A 20,283-nucleotide genomic window follows, 5' to 3' on the forward strand; every position below is an offset into this window, starting at 1 on the left:
CGGAGCCTGGAGCCAAGGTGGTGTTGGGCTCTCACCCTCTCTGAAGGTGGTAGGGAGGGCGAAATCCAATTGTCGAAGCAGGCGACGAAAGCGGACTCCAGGGGGCAGCAGGGCAGACACATGCAACCCACACTGACGGTCGAGAGAATCGTCGAAGAAGGACTGATAAGAGGGGTGGTCGGGAATTGACAACAGTGGCAGGCATACCAACAAAGCAGTATGTCGTGCAGGTAGGTCAATGGTAATTCGGCAGCTTCAGCATAAAGACTCTCGACGGGACTGGTATAGAGAGCTCCGGTTGCAAGACGTAACCCCCAATGACTGATGGAGTTGAGACGGCGTAAGAGGTATGGCCGAGCAGACGAGTAGATGAGGCTCCCATAATCCAGCTTTGATCGGACTATGGACCGATATAAGTGAGGCAGGACAGTGTGATCCACTCCCCAAGATGAACCACTAAGAACACGTAGGATATTCAGAGAACATGTACAACGGGCAGCCAAATAAGAGACATGCGGAGACCAACAAAGTTTCCTGTCCAGTGTGAGCCCTAAAACCTTTGTTGACTCCATGAAGGGGAGAACAACAGGACTGAGATGTTAGGATGGTGGAAGGAATGCTTTATATCACCAAAAGTTGATGCAAACCGTCTTCTCTTCAGAGAACCGGAAGCCATTAGCCGCACTCCATGAATATAGGCTGTCAAGACAACGCTGAAGGCAGTGCTCCAGGAGGCATGTTCTCTGGGCACTGCAGTAGATCGCGAAGTCATCGACGAATAGAGAGCCGGAGACGTTCGGTGGAATGCAATCCATAACGGGATTGATCGCTATGGCAAAAAGGGCTATGCTCAAAACGGAGCCCTGAGGCACTCCGTTCTCCTGGAGGAAGACGGACAATACGGAACCCACACGTAGCCTAAACATTCTATCCGTTAAAAGTGAATCAATAAAAAGGGGCAGGTGACCACGTAGGCCCCACCTGTGCATAGTGCGGAGGATACCTCCTCTCCAACAGGTATCATAAGCCTTCTCCAAATCGAAGAACACAGCTACCATTAGGCGCTTTTGCAAAACGTTGTTCATGATGAATGTCAACAAGGTCACAAGGTGGTCAACAGCGGAGCGGCGTTGACGAAAGCTGCATTGAACATTAGTAAGTAGTTGTCGAGATTCAAGAATCCAAACCAACTGAGCGTTAACCATGCGCTCCATCACCTTACAGACACAGCTTGTAAGAGAAATGGGGCAGTAACTAGAAGGAAGGTGTCTATCGTTCCCGGGTTTGGGTATGGGAACGACGGCCTCATGTCAATGCGTGGGGACCTGACCTTTGGTCCAGACGCGGTTACAGGTACGAAGAAGAAAGCATTTGCCTGCCGGAGAAAGGTGTGTCAGCATCTGAACGTGAATGGCATCTAGCCCTGGAGCAGAGGACCGGGACAGTGCAAGTGCACGTTCGAGTTACCGCATGGTAAAGGGGGAACTATAATCCTCCAGATTCAGCGAGCGGAAGGAAGGTCGCCGAGCCTCTTCTGCCTCTTTCCTGGGAAGGAAGGCAGGGCGGTAATGGGCGGAGCTTGAAACCTCCGCAAAAAAGCGGCCGAAGGCGTTGGAGACATCCACAGGGTCTACAAGTACCTCATTACCTGAAGTCAGGCCAGGTATCAAGGAGTGGGCCTTAATGCCCCACAGCCGGCGTAGGCCACCCCAGACGACAGAAGAGGGAGTGAAACTGTTAAAGGAGCTTGTGAAAGAGGCCCAACAAGCTTTTTTGCCGTCTTTGATGACTCGACGACATTGCGCTTAGAGTCGTTTGTAATTAATACAATTCGCCAGCGTAGGATGGCGGCAAAAAGTGTGTAAAGCAGGTCGTAGATTACAGATAGCATCTCTGCAAGCCTCATTCCACCAGGGGACTGAAACGTGACGTGAAGAGCGGTAGTACGAGGAATGGAACGTTTGGCAGCATTGATGATAACAGCCGTGAGGTATTCAACCCGACTGGCACAGCTGAGAAAATCTTGGTTTGGAAAGGTCGCCAGGAAGGAGTAAAGTCCCCAGTCAGCTCTTGGTATGTTCCAGCTCGAGGGAAGTGGGGATGGGGTGTGGTGCAGGAGACAAACAACACAGGGGAATTGGTCGCTCAAATAGGTGTCAGAAAAGACATACCACTCGAACCGATGGGCAAGATTGGTAGAACAGATCGAGAGGTCCAAGTGGGAGTAGGTATGAGTAGAGTCCGAGAGGAAAGTCGGGGTGCCAGTATTGAGGCAGACAAGATTGAGATGGTTGAAAACATCCACCAAGAGGGAGCCTCTCTGACAGAATGCAGGAGAACCCCAAAGGGGATGATGGGCAGGATGATGGGCATTGAAGTTAGCAAACGATAAAAACGGCGGAGGACGCCGAGCAAACAGGTGCATCATGTCAGCCCGACTAACTGCGGATGCCGATGGAGTGTAGACAGTACAAACAGAAAAAGTAAAGGCAGAAAGAGTAATACAGACAGCTATTGCTTGGAGTGGGGTGGTCAATGGGATGGGATGGTAATAGACATCGTCCCAAACGAGCAACATGACCCCACAATGAGCTGGAATACAGTCCACAGGGGTTAGGTCAGATCGTTTGGAGGTATAGTGGGAAAAAGCAATACGGTCAGTTGGGCGTAACTTCGTTTCCTGGAGATCAATGACGAGCGGACAGTGCAGGCGGAGGAGCAGTTTTAATTCCTCCCAATTAGATCGAATACCTCTTATGTTCCAATGTAACAGAGCCATCACAAGTCAGAGAAAGGGGGAACGAAACGGGGGCAGAGCCAGTCACCTCGATGGCCGCGGAGGGCCAGGTTTCGAGGGAACATCGCTACAACCGTCGGGAGGCGGATCCTGTCCCATCGAGTCGTCGCCAGCTGCGGCCACATTATTGGGTTGCACAGGACGGGCAGCATTGTCTGCTGGCAACAGGCCTGCTAAGCGCCTGGCAGCCGAGCGTCCTGGCGAAACTGAAGACGGCCGGGAGCAGCGGCTGTCAGATGGAGCATCAGACGAAATGTACCGGGGTGGAGAGGGGAATAAAGACTTCTTCTTGGAGGTCTACCTGGAAGACCGATGAGTCACAGGTATGGTGAGCTGTGGGGTCTGGACCCGAAGAAAGTCCTCACGCTCCGGGTCCTTTTTTGAACGCCGGACCTCGGAAGCTGGGGTCCGTAACGTTTGCCCGATGGACACCTGAGAAGAGGATCGCTTCTCAGGACTACGAAGACGAGGATGAGGATGAGGAGGAAGGGTGGCCCCTGGGGCAGAGGGGGCAGGGGCCATGAGGGAGGAGGATTTGGAAGGGAGGGATGTGGGAGGCGGAGGCATAGACCCTGGATGGGGTGAGGAGGTGGAGGGGGGACAGGATAGGGGTGAGGATACTGCAGAAGGAGTTTCTTCCTGGCCTCAGAGTAAGACAGACGGTCCAAGGTTTTCAATTCTTGTATCTTCTTCTCCTTCTGATAGGCGGGGCAGTTGAAAGACCTAGGCGAGTGGAGGCCAGGACAATTGACGCACTGAGGTGGTGGGGTGCATGTATGTCCCTCGCGAAGACGACGTCCACAATCACCACAAAGGGGCTCAGCTTCACACCGGGACAACATGTGCCTGAAGCGCAAACATCGAAAGCATCGCATAGGAGGTGGGACGTAAGGTCGAACATCGCACTGGTAGCACATCACCTTTACCTTCTCCGGGACAACATCCCCCTCGAAGGTGAGAATAAAGGCCCCAATGTCGACGCAATGATCTTTGGGGCCGAGCTGGACTCGCCAGATGAAATGCATGCTACGGCGCTCCAGGTTGGCCCTGAGCTCCTCATCAGATTGCAGCAGGAGGTCCCGATGGAAAATAATCCCCTGCGTCCTATTGAGCTCCAGATGTGGGACAATGGACACTGGGATGTCCCCTAGTTGGTCACATGCCTGGAGCGCCACCGACTGTGTAGCGGAGGTGGTCTTTATGAGAATGGACCCCGAACACATTTTACTAAGAGCATCAATTTCTCCGAAGATATCCTTGATATGCTGTACAAAGAACATGGGGTTGGAGGTGGTGAACATCCCCCATTGGTCCGAGAACAGACTAAATAGCGGGGGAAGTATTTCGCCCCAAGCCGGTGGGTCTGTCCTTCTTCCCAGGGAGTGGCCAAGGGGGGAAAGGCAGAAAGACCAGACCCAGAGACAGAACCTTTCCTCTTAGAAGACGCGGCCGCAGAGTGCCCCGATTCATGTTGACGTTTCATCTGCGAAACGTCCACCCCAATACCATCCACTCCGACCAGGGGCTCTCCCCACAGGCACCACCCAGCCTCAGCAAGGGCCACCTGGCAGGATGACCATTGCCGGGAGTCCTGATGCCCCAGGTAGACGGGCATCTACTCCTTGTCTTACGTGGGGAGGGTGCAGCTCAGGTACCGATAGTACAATCCCTGTGTTGTCAAGGGGCTACAACCTAGAGGGTACATGACGACCCCACCACAATGGGCTAGCTACTGTGCTGGATTTCGCGTGCCATGGAAAGTCCATCATGATTGAAGGTGCAGATGGGGACACACTACGGGCATAACCTGTGCAACCCATCAGGTGTTTAGGCCCAAATTGATGAACAGTGGGTGCAGTTACGACGCCGTTATGATGATGAGTGTCAAGGTCTTAATGCACTGAGGACCGGTGATACACCACGTAAGGTGTCCTTCCCCAAAAGGCTCGTACTTCTGTAGAATTTTGAAAAATGGGGGTCAAACCCCAATAGGGACCATCACGTTGAAGGCCGAAATGGTTGAGACTCTTTTTAGTCACCTCTTACGACAGGCAGGAATACCTCAGGCCTATTCTTACCCCGGACCCGCAGGGGGGCTCTTCCCTGATGACAGCAATATTATAGTCACTGAGAAAGCAAGAGAACTCCTTGCTGAGAAAGCAAATGAAACTCTCAAGGAAGTTTATGATTGGTCAATAAGCAATAAGGTGACACTGAACATGAAGAAAACTAATGTCATGAATTTCAGTTTGGAGAGGAAAAAAGACCATGTTAAATTAAATGTAGATTTTACCTCTCTAGGCTGTGTAACAAGTGCAAAATTTTTGGGAATGGCTATTTATTCTCAGTTGTAGTGGTGTGAACACACAAAGGTACTTGCAAACAAAATGTCATCAGCATGTTATGCCCTTAGAATCCTATCATTACTGTGTAACATGCAGTGTCTTTTAGTTACATTTTATTCATATGTACACTCAATTCTTAGCTATGACATTCTTTATTGGGGAACAAATGCACTAAATATGAACACAATTTTCAAACCCCAGAAAAGAACCATAAGAATAATAACCAAAAATAGTAGTCAAGCACATTGTGAAGATCTGTTCAGAACATTGGGGATTTTAACTGCTCCATGTGAATACATTTAGCCGTCAGTTGTACACATCAAAAATAACATTGGTAATTACTGCACAAACAGCTCTGTCCATGACCATCCAACAAGAGATAGACTCAACTTACATTTACCAAGAAAAAATAAACATAAAACTCAAAACAGCACTTTCTACCCAAGAATAAAACTGTACAATAAATTACCAAAAGAGATTAAAGAATTTTCAAAAATACAGCTGAAAAGTACCTGTTATGCAATACATTTTATACATTCAAGGATTACTTAGCTAAAACAGGGTATGGGTTTGATAAAAAATGTTATACAAATAAATAATAATAATAATAAAGAACAAAAACGCTGTTACAAATGAGCACGAGGATGTAAAGAGCAACTGATAATAGATGCAGAGGTGACATATCAAGCTGAAACTAAACAAAGGTCACTACACTACGCATACATTGATTACCAAAAAACTTTTGATAGTGCACCCCACTCATGGTTACTACAAATATTGGAAATATACAAAGTAGATCCTAAATTGATACAGTTCCTAAACATAGAAATGAAAAATTGGAAAACCACACTTAATATCCAAACAAATACAAATAATGTCACATCACAGCCAATACAGATTAAGTGTGGAATATACCAAGGAGATTCATTAAGTCCTTTCTGGTTCTGCCTCGCTCTGGACCCACTATCCAACATACTAAATAATACAAATTATGGATACAATATTACTGGAACATACCCACACAAAATCACACATCTGCTATACATGGATGATCTAAAACTACTGGCAGCAACAAATCAACAACTCAACCAATTACTAAAGATAACAGAAATATTCAGCAATGACATAAATATGGCTTTTGGAACAGACAAATGTAAGAAAAAATAGCATAGTCAAGGGGAAACACACTAAACAAGAAGATTACATATTGGATAACCACAGTGACTGCATAGAAGTAATGGAAAAAACAGATGCCTATAAATATCTAGGATACAGACAAAAAATAGGAATAGATAATACAAATATTATAGAAGAACTAAAAGAAAAATATAGACAAAGACTAACAAAAATACTGAAAACAGAATTGACAGCACAAAACAAGACAAAAGCTATAAATACTTATGCTATACCAATATTGACCTACTCATTTGGAATAGCGAAATGGAGTAACACAGACCTAGAAGCACTCAATACACTTACACAATCACAATGCCACAAATATAGAATACATCACATACATTCAGCAATAGAAAGATTGAATTAAGCAGAAAGGAAGGAGGAAGTGGATTTATCGACATAAAAAAACCTACATTATGGACATGTAGATAATTTAAGAAAATTCTTTATAGAACGAGCAGAAACTAGCAAAATACACAAAGCAGTCGGTCATATGAATACATTGGCTACACCACTGCAATTTCATAACCACTTCTACAACCCTTTAGATCGCATACCAACACATAAAAAGAAAGTAAATTGGAAAAAGAAACCACTACATGGCAAGCACCCGTATCATCTAACACAGCCACACATCGATCAAGACGCATCCAACACATGGCTAACAAAAGGCAATATACACAGTGAGACGGAACAATTCATTATAGCAATACAGGATCAAACAATAAACACCAGATATTACAGCAAGCATATTATTAAAGATCCCAATACCACAGCAGATAAATGCAGACTTTGCAAACAACAAACAGAAACAGTAGATCACATCACAAGTGGATGTACAATACTAGCAAATACAGAATACCCCAGAAGACATGACAATGTAGCAAAAATAATACATCAACAACTTGCCATACAACATAAACTAATAAAACAACACATTCCCACATACAAGTATGCACCACAAAATGTACTGGAGTTCCATTAAATTTTTGGTGGTTGATGATGCTGGTGTTGAGAACTTGTTCAGGATGGACACATTTCACATTTCAAGCATTTAAATTTTCTATCACTGGCACAGTTCACCTTATATCCAATCAGGTACAGTGTTCTCTATCGGAAAAACTGTGTGAGGAGTTCAAGCGAAAGCAGAATTGGATAGAATTCAATCTCTAGGGTTGGTGCAATGTGTTATAGATAGTGAATGATCATCCCTGCTGACTGTAGTTCAGAAGCTGTCAGGGAAACTTCGCCTCTGTGGCGACTTCAGTACTACTGTCAATGCACAGTCGATTGTGGATACATATGCTCTCCCATGCAAGGGGGAACCGTTGTCAAAAATATTGGGTGACCAGTACTTTTCTAAAATTGATTTGTCAAAAGCATATCTGCTGGTTACTGTGGACAAAGTGTCTTGGTGAGTTCTGGTATTGAATACTCCTTTTGGTTTATATCAATATTTGCACCCTCCTATTGGTGTGGCTAGCATTCCTGCTATTTTCCAAGAATTTTTAGAGCAATTGACTATGCCTGTCCCAGTTTGCTTTAATTATCTGGATGATGATGTCATGAGCTGCTCTGCAGCACTGCCTGGTTTGGCCGAGTGGTTCTAGGCACTTTAGTCCGGAACTGCGCGACTGCTACGGTCGCAGGTTCGACTCCTTCCTTGGGCATGGATGTGTGTGATGTCCTTAGGTTGGTTAGGTTTAAGTAGTTCTAAGTTCTAGGGTACTGATGACCTCAGATATTAAGTCCCATAGTGCTCAGAGCCATTTGAAGCATTTTTTTGTTCTGCAGAAGATCACTTGAAAAATTTGCACATTTAGTTTTACCTCTTATGGTGTAACCTCACGAAATCTGAGTTTCTTTCAACTTTCTGTTTATTTGTGGTTCGAAGTATCCCTGATTGGCGTTCACCCTCTGCTGGACACCATCTCCACTGTTACATCTATCATCTATGTGTTACTCCATATCTATGACAGCTGAAATCATGGTGGATTAGAAACAAGTTGATACCAAACACCTGACTTGCCAAATTTTTGTGGAGGTTGTGTCCATTTATCCGGGAGGATGGTTGGTTGGTTGATTGGGGTTGGTGGGACCAAACAGCAAGGTCATCAGTCCCTTGTTTCAAATGTGGTCGATCCCGATAGTGTGACATCTCAGAAAAGTCAGAAAGATAAAAGGGAAAAGGCTAAAAAATGTAAAAGTGCAGTCACGTCGTCAATGGTAAAAACAGCAAGTCAGCAAGAGAGCAAACCCAACGCTATGCTAGAGGCAGGAAATATCCCACCTCTGAAGCAGTAGAGGCAAGACCACCTGCAACTTAAAAGTGTGCAACCGCTAGAATGTAGAAGTGCGTATGGGAAAAGGAGACTAACCAATCCTAAACAGTGATAAAAACAGAGTAAAAGGGGAAGAAAAGAGGATCTCGACCAGGGAGGGGAGTCGGGAATCTCCAAACACGGCTTACAGTGGGAGATATCCCAACTCACCGCCCTGCCCCAACACCAGAGAAAGATTAAAAACCCTAAAACTGAGAATAAAAACCACTTTCCCAGAGGAAACCGAGAACCAGTTCGACCATCCAGGAATCGTCAGCCAACATCAAAGGTAAAGTGCAGAGGAGTCTGTACTTAGCACGCAGAGCCAGAAGAAGGGGGCATTCAACCAAAATGTGGGCTACTGACTGGAAGGCTCCACAATCACAAAGTGGGGTTGGCTCATCACGCAAAAGAAAACTGTGGGTCAGCCTTGTATGGCCAATGCGGAGATGACACAGTGTGGTCGAGTCTTTTCGGGAGAGGCGAAAGAAAGAATGCCATGGGCCTCGTGTCACCTTAATCGCATGAAGTTTATTAGACAGGGAGGTAGCTTCCCAAGAGTTGCCCCTTATTGTGCGGAGTGGGATTTGATTTCAAGCTGTAAATCCGCTACAGGAGGGGTTACAGAAAATGGGGGGTAAGTGACTGCTCCCCCAGCCAAACGATCAGCAAGCTCATTACCTGGGATACCCACATGGCCAGGGACACAAAGGAAGTCAACGGAACAAGCAGCATGGCGAATATCAGCGAGATGGTCATGGATGGCAGAGACCAAGGGATGGCGCGAAAATCACGGGTCAATAGCCAGAAGGGCACTCATTGAGTCCATACATAGCATAATGCGGTTGTGTTGGGACTGTTTGTTGGCACTGTTTAATAAAGGTAAGGGCCTGGGAAATTGCCATCAATTCCACAGTAAACACCCCACATGTAGGTGGCAGCAGATGATTTTCCATTCCAACAGAGGATGTGAAGGCATATCCCACATGATCTGTAGATTTAGAGCCATCGGTGTAAAAAACAGCAGCATCCCGAAACTCCCATAAAATGGAATCTTTCGGACCTTGGCGGAGATCCATCTGAATTCAGGGCTGAGGAACTAACCAAGCAGGGGTGGAGGTGGGTGGAGGGAGCGTGGAAGACAGGACAAAGAAGGAAGCTGAAAATCACGGTGAAGAGATGCAAAGCAGAGCCCAACCGGTAAACCTGTCCGAGGGCGGGAATCAGGTGGGTGGCGTCCATGGTTTTGGAACAGGACAGAATAGGAAGTATGGGAGAGGAACGGACAGCGATTGCATAAGACACCAGAAGCTGGGACCGCCGAACAGAAAGGGTGGGTATCCCTGCTTCAACCAGGAGACTATCAACAGGACTACTAGGGAAGGCACCGGTTGCCAAATGGATACCATGATGGTGGACTGGATCCAGCACGTGCAGTGTGGAAGGAGCAGCCTAGCCATAAACTTGACAACCATAGTCCAAGCAAGACAGAACTGAAGCACGATAAAGGCAAAGAAGGAGGGAGCGGTCCACACCCCAAGAGGTGTGGGCAAGGAAGCGAAGGACATTGAGTTTACGGAAACATCTTACCTTCAGAAGTCTTATATGAGGCAGCCAAGTGAGCTTGTTGTCGAAAAGAAGACCCAGGAAACGAAACTGTGGGACCACAGGCAATTGTTGTGCATCAAGATAGAGCTCTGGATCAGGGTGGATCGTAGTACGGTGACAGAAGTGGACCACCCACGATTTTAAAGGAGAGAATTGGAACCCGTGTGAGAGGGACCATGCAGAGGCACACCGTATAGCTCTCTGGAGCTGCCAATCTGCAGAGGCCATCAAAAAGGAACTAACCCAGATGCAGAAATCATCCACATACAGAGCAGGGGTGACCAAAGGACCCACCAAACCCACAAGTCCATCGATAGCAATGAGGAAAAGAAGTACACTCAATACAGAACCCTGTGGGATGCCCGTCTCCTGGGTCCGTGGAGAACTAAAAACAGTACCAACCCGAACCATGAATGACCGATGGAACAGGAACTGGCAGATAAAAATTGGGAGTGGGCCCCGAAGACCCCATTGATGAAGTGTAAGTAAGATGTGATGGCGCCAAGCTGTGTCATAGGCCTAGCGATTGTCAAAAAATACTGCAACCAAATAGGGAGCTGGGAATAAGCCTGCCGAACTGCGGATTCCAAGCTAAGTAAATGATCGGAGATCGTCCCTCTTGAAAGCCACACTGGTAGGGGGACAATAGATCCTGAGATTCGAGGACCCAATTGAGCCTACAGGCTAGCATCCATTCAAGTAACTTGCAAACAACATTTGTCAGACTAATTGGACGACAGCTTTCAACAAATAGGGGGTTCTTACCAGGCTTAAGGCCAGGAACCATGATGCTATCCCTCCACTGAGAAGGGAAGTCACTCTGGAGCCAAATACAGTTAAACACCCGGAGAAAATGTTGCCATTGTGGAGCACTGAGATGTTGAAGCAGTTGGTCATGAATGGAGTCTGGGCCAGGGGCCGTATAATGAGAAGAAGAAAGTGTGGAAAGAAATTCCCATTCAGTAAGAGGTTTGTTTTAAGATTCTGACTGACAAGGGGTAAAACATAAGGCAGAAGATTCGGCCAGCTGTTTCCAGTGAAGGAAAGAAGCTGGATAGGAGGCTGATGCTGATGCAAAATGGGTCGCAAGATGTTCTGCAAGAATCAACGGGTCCGTACAAAGGTGAAGGCCTGGGAGGGTGGACTGCCGATGGCAACCTTGGAGAGAGTGAAGTGTAGCCCATACCTGTGACATACGGACAGTAGAACCGAGGGAAGAAACAAAGCGCTCCCAACATATCCGTTTGCTCTGTTTGATTAAATAAAGGGCTTTACTGCGAAGGCGTTTAAAGGTAATATGGTTGGCAACGGATAGGTGTCTCTTAAGGTGTTGCAAAGCTTGACAGCGATCACGGATGGCAATGGCAATGGCAGTACTCCATCATGGGACTTGCCGGCGATGAAATGGTCCAGATGAGCGCAGTACAGCAACGCTAGCAGCGCAAACAATCGCGTCAGACATGTCACGTAGGACGTCATCAATACAACCCGACAAAGAGGGAGAAAACATGACCTGTGTAGTATATAGAGGCCAATCGGTGCATTGGAAAGACCAACGAGGTAACCTGTCCATTGGGGAGCGGGAAGTGAGCGAGAGAATCAACGGGAAATGGTCACTATCATAAAGGTCGTCATGTGGCGACCAGTGTAATGAAGGGAGGAAGGAGGGAGAAGAAAGAGAAAGATCAATGGCAGAAAAGTTACCATGACCAGCAAGAAATGAGTAGGGAAGCCATCATTAAGAAGGCAGAAGTCGAGGTCTGTAATAAACTAGTCTATGAGAAGACCTCGTCTAGATGGAAAAGCACTGCCCCACATGGAATGATGAGCATTAAAATCCCTGGGAAGGCTGAAGGGAGGAGGAAGCTGCTGAAGAAGGGTAGTTACGGCAGCAGGTGTAAGAGTCCTGTCAGGAGGGAGATAAAGATTGTGAACCGTGACCTCAGAGTCCAGGTGGAACCTAACCGCAACCGCTTCCAATGTAGTTTGAAGAGGAAGTCACGTGCAAGCAACATCTGTACGGACCAACGTACAAACGCCACCAGAAGACCGCAGGTGTCAGACCCGATTTCGACAGAAAACACTGAACCCACAGAGGGTCGGTGAATGATTATCAGTAAAATGAGATTCCTGTAGAGCTACACAAGCTGCACAGTAAGACGAAATAACTGATTTCAACTCTGTAAGGTGACGGTAATAACCATTAGAATTCCACTGGATAACCACAGAACGATGATTCAAATGGGGGTTGAACAGGCTAAAGCCAGTCATACCACCAGGTCACCACCCATCACCGACAAGAAAGGGGTGACATCCATGAACAGCAGGTCAGAATCTGGCTGTGAAGCTGGGGATGGGACCTCTGGTGACACAAGAGGCTCCTTGTCCCAGGACTTATGTTTCTTCTTCTTTTCTGTTTGAGATCGAGGAGGGCTGTGCGGCATAATGGAGCCAGCTGCAACAAGATTGGGAACATAAAGAGATCGGGTGACCTGGGGCCCAACAGACCACGGTTCTCACGGTCGTCGCATGGCAGTAGAGCTTTGGCTTGGAAGGTGCCAGGAAGGGGCACCCCGGGAGGGGCGCCCTTGACTGGCAGACGCTGAAGAAGTGGCTTGGGAGTGGGAGCAGCGCCTGGAGGAGAAGGTGTGGGAGCCGCAGGGGAGGGGGGAGAAGAGCCGTCCGGGACTGGGGTAAGGAAGGGGGAGGAAGGGGTGAAAATGTAACTAAAGCATAACTAGACGTCATGGACACAGGGGAAGACATGCATACCTCTTACGAGCCTCAGTGTAGGTTAAACGATCAAGGGACTTATACTCCTGTGTCTTCTTTTCCTTCTTATAAACTGGGCAATCTGGTGAACGTGGAGAGTGATTGGCATGAGAATTAACACACACAGGATGGGGAACACAGGAACTCCTCTCATGGAGTGGACGTGCACAGTCACCACAGAGAGGGGCCCGTGAACAGCGGGAAGACTTAAAACACCTCATAGGAGGTGGGATATACGGCATCACATCACATTGATAAAACATAATCTTTACTTTCTCAGGGAGGGAATCCCCCTTCAAAAGCCAGGATAAAGACATCAGGATCAATGCGATTGTACTTCAGACCCTTCTGAACACGCCGAACAAAGTGAACACCCCACCATCTGAGATTGTCCCGATGCTCCTCATCAGTTTGAAGGATGAGGCCCCTGTGAAAATTCACACCTTGAACCATATTTAGAGACTGGGGGGGGGGGGGGGGGGGGGGTAATTGACACAGGAATCAGGAATTGTGCCAAGATGGTTACAAGCACGAAGGGCCACAGACCGGGCAGCTGAAGCAGTTTTGATCAACAACGAACCCCACCGCATCTTTCTCAGGGAGTCCACTTCACCAAACTTGTCTTCAATGTGTTCTGCAAAGAATAAAGGTTTGGTATTCGTGAAAGTATCCCCATTTGTCATGGTGCAAACCAGCATTACTGATGGAGGGCGCTGCAAACTTGTAAGTGATTTTCAGCCAGCTGTCCAAATACTTTTGATCACATAGTGTACATGGAAGCTAAATCAGCAATACTCACACCACATTTGCGTTTTTCAATGATTTTACGTTTCATTTCTAAGGCCACTTTCTCTCTCTTATTGTCGTCTCCTAATGGCTTTATCTAAGGGACATTTGTATGAAAGTTATTAACGTTTGCACACAGAAAAACACTATGTGAACACAAATTTAGAAAAATGTATGATCATAATCTGCACTAAGATGGTAGCTGCAGACAATGAAAGGTGTTCATGTTCTTGAACGTTTCTCCTGCTATGCACAAAAGGCTGGTGACATCACACTAGCCATCGTCAGTCAATATGTATAACATTGCTCGTTAATCGAGTCATTTTTTACCATTTGTTTTGCTCGTTATGCAAATTGCACGTTATCAGCAGTGCTCGTTAAGTGAGGTTCCACGGTATAGCATTTGTATCCACCTGATTCTGACGAGAAAGAGATGTCCCCTGGCAAGTCCCACATCCCAGTTCGTTCTCTCGAAATCCCATTACGTCCTGACACCACCATTCTATTAGTTAGAAGACTGTCTATTCCTCCACCCATCACTGATTGGTCAGAGAGATATCGCAACGAGAAAAATAGAACACTAACATGCAGAAGGAAATTCTCAACTATGCAGGGTATACATGGATGGTACAAAGAAAGTCGGAAGCACTACACCTACAATTCATCGATATCGAATGACTGTCTATAAATATCCCCCTGTACATGTCCTAATCTTTATCATATTCCTATGATTACTACGCTAGATATACAACAGCGTAATAGTGTCAGATCGTCAGATCCTTTGTTAATGGCAAAGTCTCTCTTCTTCTCCCGCGTCCGGCCATCCTGATTTAGGTTTTCCGTGATTTCCCTAAATCACTCCAAGCAAATGCCGGGATGGTTCCTCTGAAAGGGCGCGGCCGACTTCCTTCCCATCCTTCCCTAATCCGATAAGACCGATGACCACGCTGCCTGGTCTCCTTCTCCAAACAACCAACCAACCACTCTCTCTTCTTCTTCTTTTTCTTATTCTTCTCTCTCTCTCTCTCTCTCTCTCTCTCTCTCTCTCTCTCTCTCTCTCTCTCTCACACACACACACACACACACACAATTTGCTTTTATAATATCCAATGAACTATTAAAACTTCACCAACGCCACCTGGTAGAGAACGGTGGTAAGGTTTTAACATGCCTCTCATTTCCAATATGTCGAAAACAAATATTTTCTGCATGCTGTCATATCTGGCGATCCTATTAAATATGTAGGTATTGGCATACTGAAGCAGGTGGCCAGTGGTTAAAGTTGCTTGCACAGAGCAGTGCAAAGTTTTTTCGTCTGTGCTGGAGGAAGGACCATATCCTACAGACCATCAGTCACAATAGAGGGTTCCTGTGTTGATGTTTCATAAGCAGTTTGATACACTGATTTTTTTTAATGCATCGAAACAGTGTGTGGCTACAGCTTTGTACACCACCATACATTTTGGTTTTCTACCTTGACTTTGAGGTCTGTGTCAGGTGCTAAACTGACATTAACACTTTTCGATCCTTGAGCTCTCACAGAAACTTGGACATCCCATGGCGTAAACTAAGCTGCTCCCAAAACACACAGGATGGTTGAAATAAAAGACAGAGGTGGTGTTTCTTATTGACGAAAATGTGGATGAGACTGCAACATATGGAAACTGGTAAATTTTGCAGTAATGTAGAGCATTTCCAAACAGATATCTAAAGGTGATGACGTCTGCATTTAAACTCATGTTCCACAGTGATTTGGTAGCAGATGTCTCAGTGTTCCATTTTTTAAGAGTCCAAAAGCATTTATTCCTCATACTGGTGGTGCTTATTGCACTCACATGTGGGGTTACTGTTTTGGTGGCCTAGGTAGTCGTCATCATTATCTCTGAATCTTTGGACACTGCGTCTTTCATTTTTATGGCTTACAATGCATAACCACATGTGGAACATGGGGGTATTCTGTAGGACTTAAACCCATAGAGCATGGATAGTATGCAGAATCAGTTGTCAATTACACTGGTGGAGGAATGGAATGATTTTTGTACACCCAGGCGATCATGTAAGTACCCTTATTCCTCCACATTTCTGTCGCATTTACCTCAGTTTTACGTATTTTCCATTAATTTTCGTAAATTTGCCAGGTTTCCCATAAGGCAATTTTCCCAATTACTTGACTTCCAGACCACGTAATCAATATATTTCGATATTGTGCTTTCAGAAAGAGCATAACACGACTTCCAAACTTGCACAACCGACTGGTACTAGCGATACAGACCAGTATGCACATTCCACTACTGTAGCTGCTGTTCTGTGAAGACTGTTTGATACCAATCTTACATCACTCATCCAATTACACACGATCTCTCTAGATGCATCCATGCTGAGGAGGTTAGCACCCTTTACTCGTGTGTAGCGAATACGAGCCTGATACATTTGAGACTGTTACGGTGATATAACAGATGATTAAGAAGAAGAAACGTATGGTTTATGCATGATGGAACTCCAGGAGGAAGGAGTTTAAAAAATTGTACATAAATCACTTGTGCTAGCAATTCTGTAGTATTGGAAAAAGATAAATTGTCGCAGAACATGAACATACACTCGTAAGACTACACGATTCAACACTTAAACATGCTATAATGTAAAAGCAGTGTGGTTTCCAATATGTTAGTCACATGGAATGCGATGCTATTAATACTCCAATGGAGTAAATATATGTCCAACACCTGACATATACTCACACTCTAAGATTTCTATCCTACTTACTATGGTGAGAAGCTTTAAGATGATAAAACTACTACCTTCTACACCAAGAGGAAAAAATAGATTCTTTGTGAAACATGCACTATATAGCTTTCTGGAGGTGTACAGCACACACTGTTCATGTCCAAATATGGTTCAAAAATTATTCTACGCTCGCATCAGTCATATAAAATGACTGTCAGCAATGGAAAATTCATGAAACTACCACATCTTATGAGGAAAAAGACAAACGCATAGCAGTGGTGTTTGACATGTCAGACTACACCAATGCTGCACTATCTATGAGAACAGAACACAATCTCTTCCAAACACAATAACTGTGAAGCAAATGTATACGCAGGGATTACAGTACCTCACAAACCCCTGCCTCAATTTATGTTCAAGATGTGGCAGGGGAATGGAGTACTTTGCATACATCTTCATTTGTTTAGAGGAGGATGCTGAAATAGGTTTTCCATCGGTTTGGTAGACATGGCTCATCGCACATGCGTTGGAAGTGCTCCGCTGGCTGTGGTATGGAGGGGTTTCCTGTTAATGATCGCAGGTACATAGCTCTCTAAATCACATGTAGAACATACAATTATATATATATATATATATGAGTTGAATGAAAGTTATACCACACAACTGATACACTATGAGAAAACATCAGAAAAAAATGGTTGAAAGTGCAATACATGACCTGCCACAACTTCTCGCTGTCTCTAGAATGCATCATCAGTCTACCATTAAATCATAACTCATTACAGCCCCTCTCAGCTGATTAATCCACCTACTTTTTATCATCTTTAGCACAGATCAATGTCAATTTAGATGCAGAGGGTTTTCTTTTCTAGTAGTGCAGTGAACTTGCATATATCTCTATTATATCAGTAGACATACTGCAGAATGTCGTTAAAAAGCATTCTGGAAATGTTCTGAAAGGTATCTGTTAGCTGACACCACATGATTGTCAGTGGTAACTGCCGTCTGCTACACATCTCCTGTGCAGCAAGCAACGTAAATTTAACTATTAACTGTGTTTTTCTTACTTGTCACTTCTTTTTCCATGTGTTTTTGCTTTTAGGAAACTTTAATTTTCGAGCACTAGTAATAGTGTTCCATAGATTTTGTGTTTGTTTCGAATACAGTCCAGAGACAGTTAGTGCTTAGTCTCATTGTTTCCAACAAGAAGCGTCTAGTAACCACAGTTTAGTCAGCTATTAGCCGCCTTTACTGAATTAGCAGTCTAGTTCAAAACTGATTACTTAATGCTCTACAGTAAATTGTTGATTCCTTGGGATGGACAGGATGTGTGACTGCTGTGTACGGATGCAGGAGGAGCTGGCCACTGTTTGCGAACAGCTGAACATGCTGATGGCCACAGTCAGCCATCTTCAGGCTGCTGCCTCGGAGTGTAGGGGCAGTGGGGAGTCTGATGCATCGCATGGTACACCCCAGGTGTTACATGCTTCACCCACAGTCCCTGCAGTCGAGACATCTTCGCGGGTACCGGGCACAGTTGGGCCACCCTCTTCCCAAGGGGAGTGGCGGGTTCAACGATGTTCGCGTCGCATGAGGCGGAGGGTCAATGTGGAGGCTGATCGTGTGGCATCGCCCGCTCAACCTGTGAGTGGACATGTGGCCACTCCTTCAGCAAGGTCCGAGCAGGCACATGGGGGGAGGGGTTTATTAGTGATTGGGAGCTCCAATGTTAGGCAGGTGATGGATCCCCTTAGGGAAATAGCGGAAAGGTCAGGGAAGAAGGCCAGTGTTCACTCTGCTTGCCATGGGGTCTCATCTGAGATGTGGAGGAGGCTCTGCCGGCGGCGATAGGGAGCACTGGGTGCACCCGACTGCAAATTGTTGCTCATGTTGGCACCAATGACTCCTGCCGTCTGGGTTCAGAGGTCATCCTCAGTTCATACAGATGGTTGGCGGAGTTGGTGAAGGTGGCTGCCTAGATCGCAGGGTGGAAACGGAGCTAACTATTTTGAATGTCATTCCCAGAACCGATCACGGGCCTCTGGTTTGGAGCCGAGTGGGAGGCTTAAACCAGAGGCTCAGACGATTCTGCAGAGATCTGGGGTGCAAATTTCTCGAGCTCTGCTATCGGGTGGAGAATTGTAGTGTCCCCATGAATAGGTCATGCATGCGCTACACCCAGGAGGCGGCTACAAGTTAGCGGAGTACGTGTGGAGTGTGCATGTGGGTTTTTTTGTGTTAGAGAATTCCCTCCCTTGGCCCAACAAGACGCCTTCTAGGACGCGACAAGGTAGCAGTAGGCAAAACGCAACAGTGCATGACAATATTAGTGTGGTAATAGTAAACTGCAGGAGCATCTATAGAAAGGTCCCACAACTGCTCTCATTAATAAACAGTCACAATGCCCACATGGTACGAGGAACGGAAAGTTGACTGAAACCAGATGTAAACAGTAATGAAATTCTAAACTCAGATTGGAATGTATACTGCAGAGACAGGCTGGACAGTGAAGGGGGAGGCGTGTTTATAGCGATAAAAAGTGCAATAGTATTGAAGGAAATTGATGAAGATCTGGAATGTGAAATAATTTGAGGGATGGTCACGGTTAAAGCAGGCTCAAACATGGTAATTGGATGTCTCTATAGGTCCCTGGCTCAGCAGCTGTTGTGGCAGAACACCTGAAGGAAAATCTGGAAAATATCTCTAGTAGATTTCCCGACCGTGCTATTGTTTTGGGTGGAGATTTTAATTTACCAGATATAGACTGGGAGACTCAAACGTTTATAATGGGTGGCAGGGGCAAGGAATCCAGTGAAATTTTTTTAAGTGCATTATCTGAAAACTACCTTGAGCAGTTAAACAGAGAACCGACTTGTGGCGATAACATATTAGACCTTCTGATGACAAACAGACCCGAACAATTTGAAACAGTTAACGCAGAACAGGGAATCAGCGATCATGCGATCATATAGCTGTTACAGCATAGGTGATTTCAGCCGTAAATAGAATTATTAAAAAAGGTAGGTAGATTTTTTTGTTTAGCAAAAGTGACAAAAAGCAGATTACAGAGTACTGGACGGCTCAACACAAAAGTTTTATCTCAAGTACAGATAGTGCTGAGGATTAGTGGACAACGTTCAAAACCATCGTACAATATGCTTTAGATGAGTATGTGCCAAGCAAGATCATAAGAGATGGAAAAGAGCCACCGTGGTACAACAACCGAGTTAGAAAACTGCTACGAAAGCAAAGGGAACTTCACAGCAAACACAAACATAGACAAAGCCTTGCAGACAAACAAAAATTACACGAAGTGAAATGTGTGTGAGGAGGGCTATGCGTGTGGCATTCAACGAATTCGAAAGTAAAGTTCTATGTACTGACTTGGCAGAAAATCCTAAGAAATTTTGGTCTTATGTCAAAGCGATAGGTGGATCAAAACAAAATGTCCAGACACTCTGTGACCAAAATGGTACTGAAACAGAGGATGACAAACGAAAGGCCGAAATACTAAATGTCATTTTCCAAAGCTGTTTCACAGAGGAAGACTGCACTGTAGTTCCTTCTCTAGATTGTCGCACAGATGACAAAATGGTAGATATCGAAATAGATGACAGAGGGATAGAAAAGCAATTAAAATTGCTCAAAAGAGGAAAGGCCGCTGGACCTGATAGAATACCAGTTCAATTTTACACAGAGTACACGAAGGAACTTGCCCCCCTTCTTCAGTGATCACCATACATTTTAATCACTC

Source organism: Schistocerca americana, chromosome X (assembly GCF_021461395.2).
Source record: "Schistocerca americana isolate TAMUIC-IGC-003095 chromosome X, iqSchAmer2.1, whole genome shotgun sequence".
Lineage (NCBI taxonomy): Eukaryota > Metazoa > Arthropoda > Insecta > Orthoptera > Acrididae > Schistocerca > Schistocerca americana.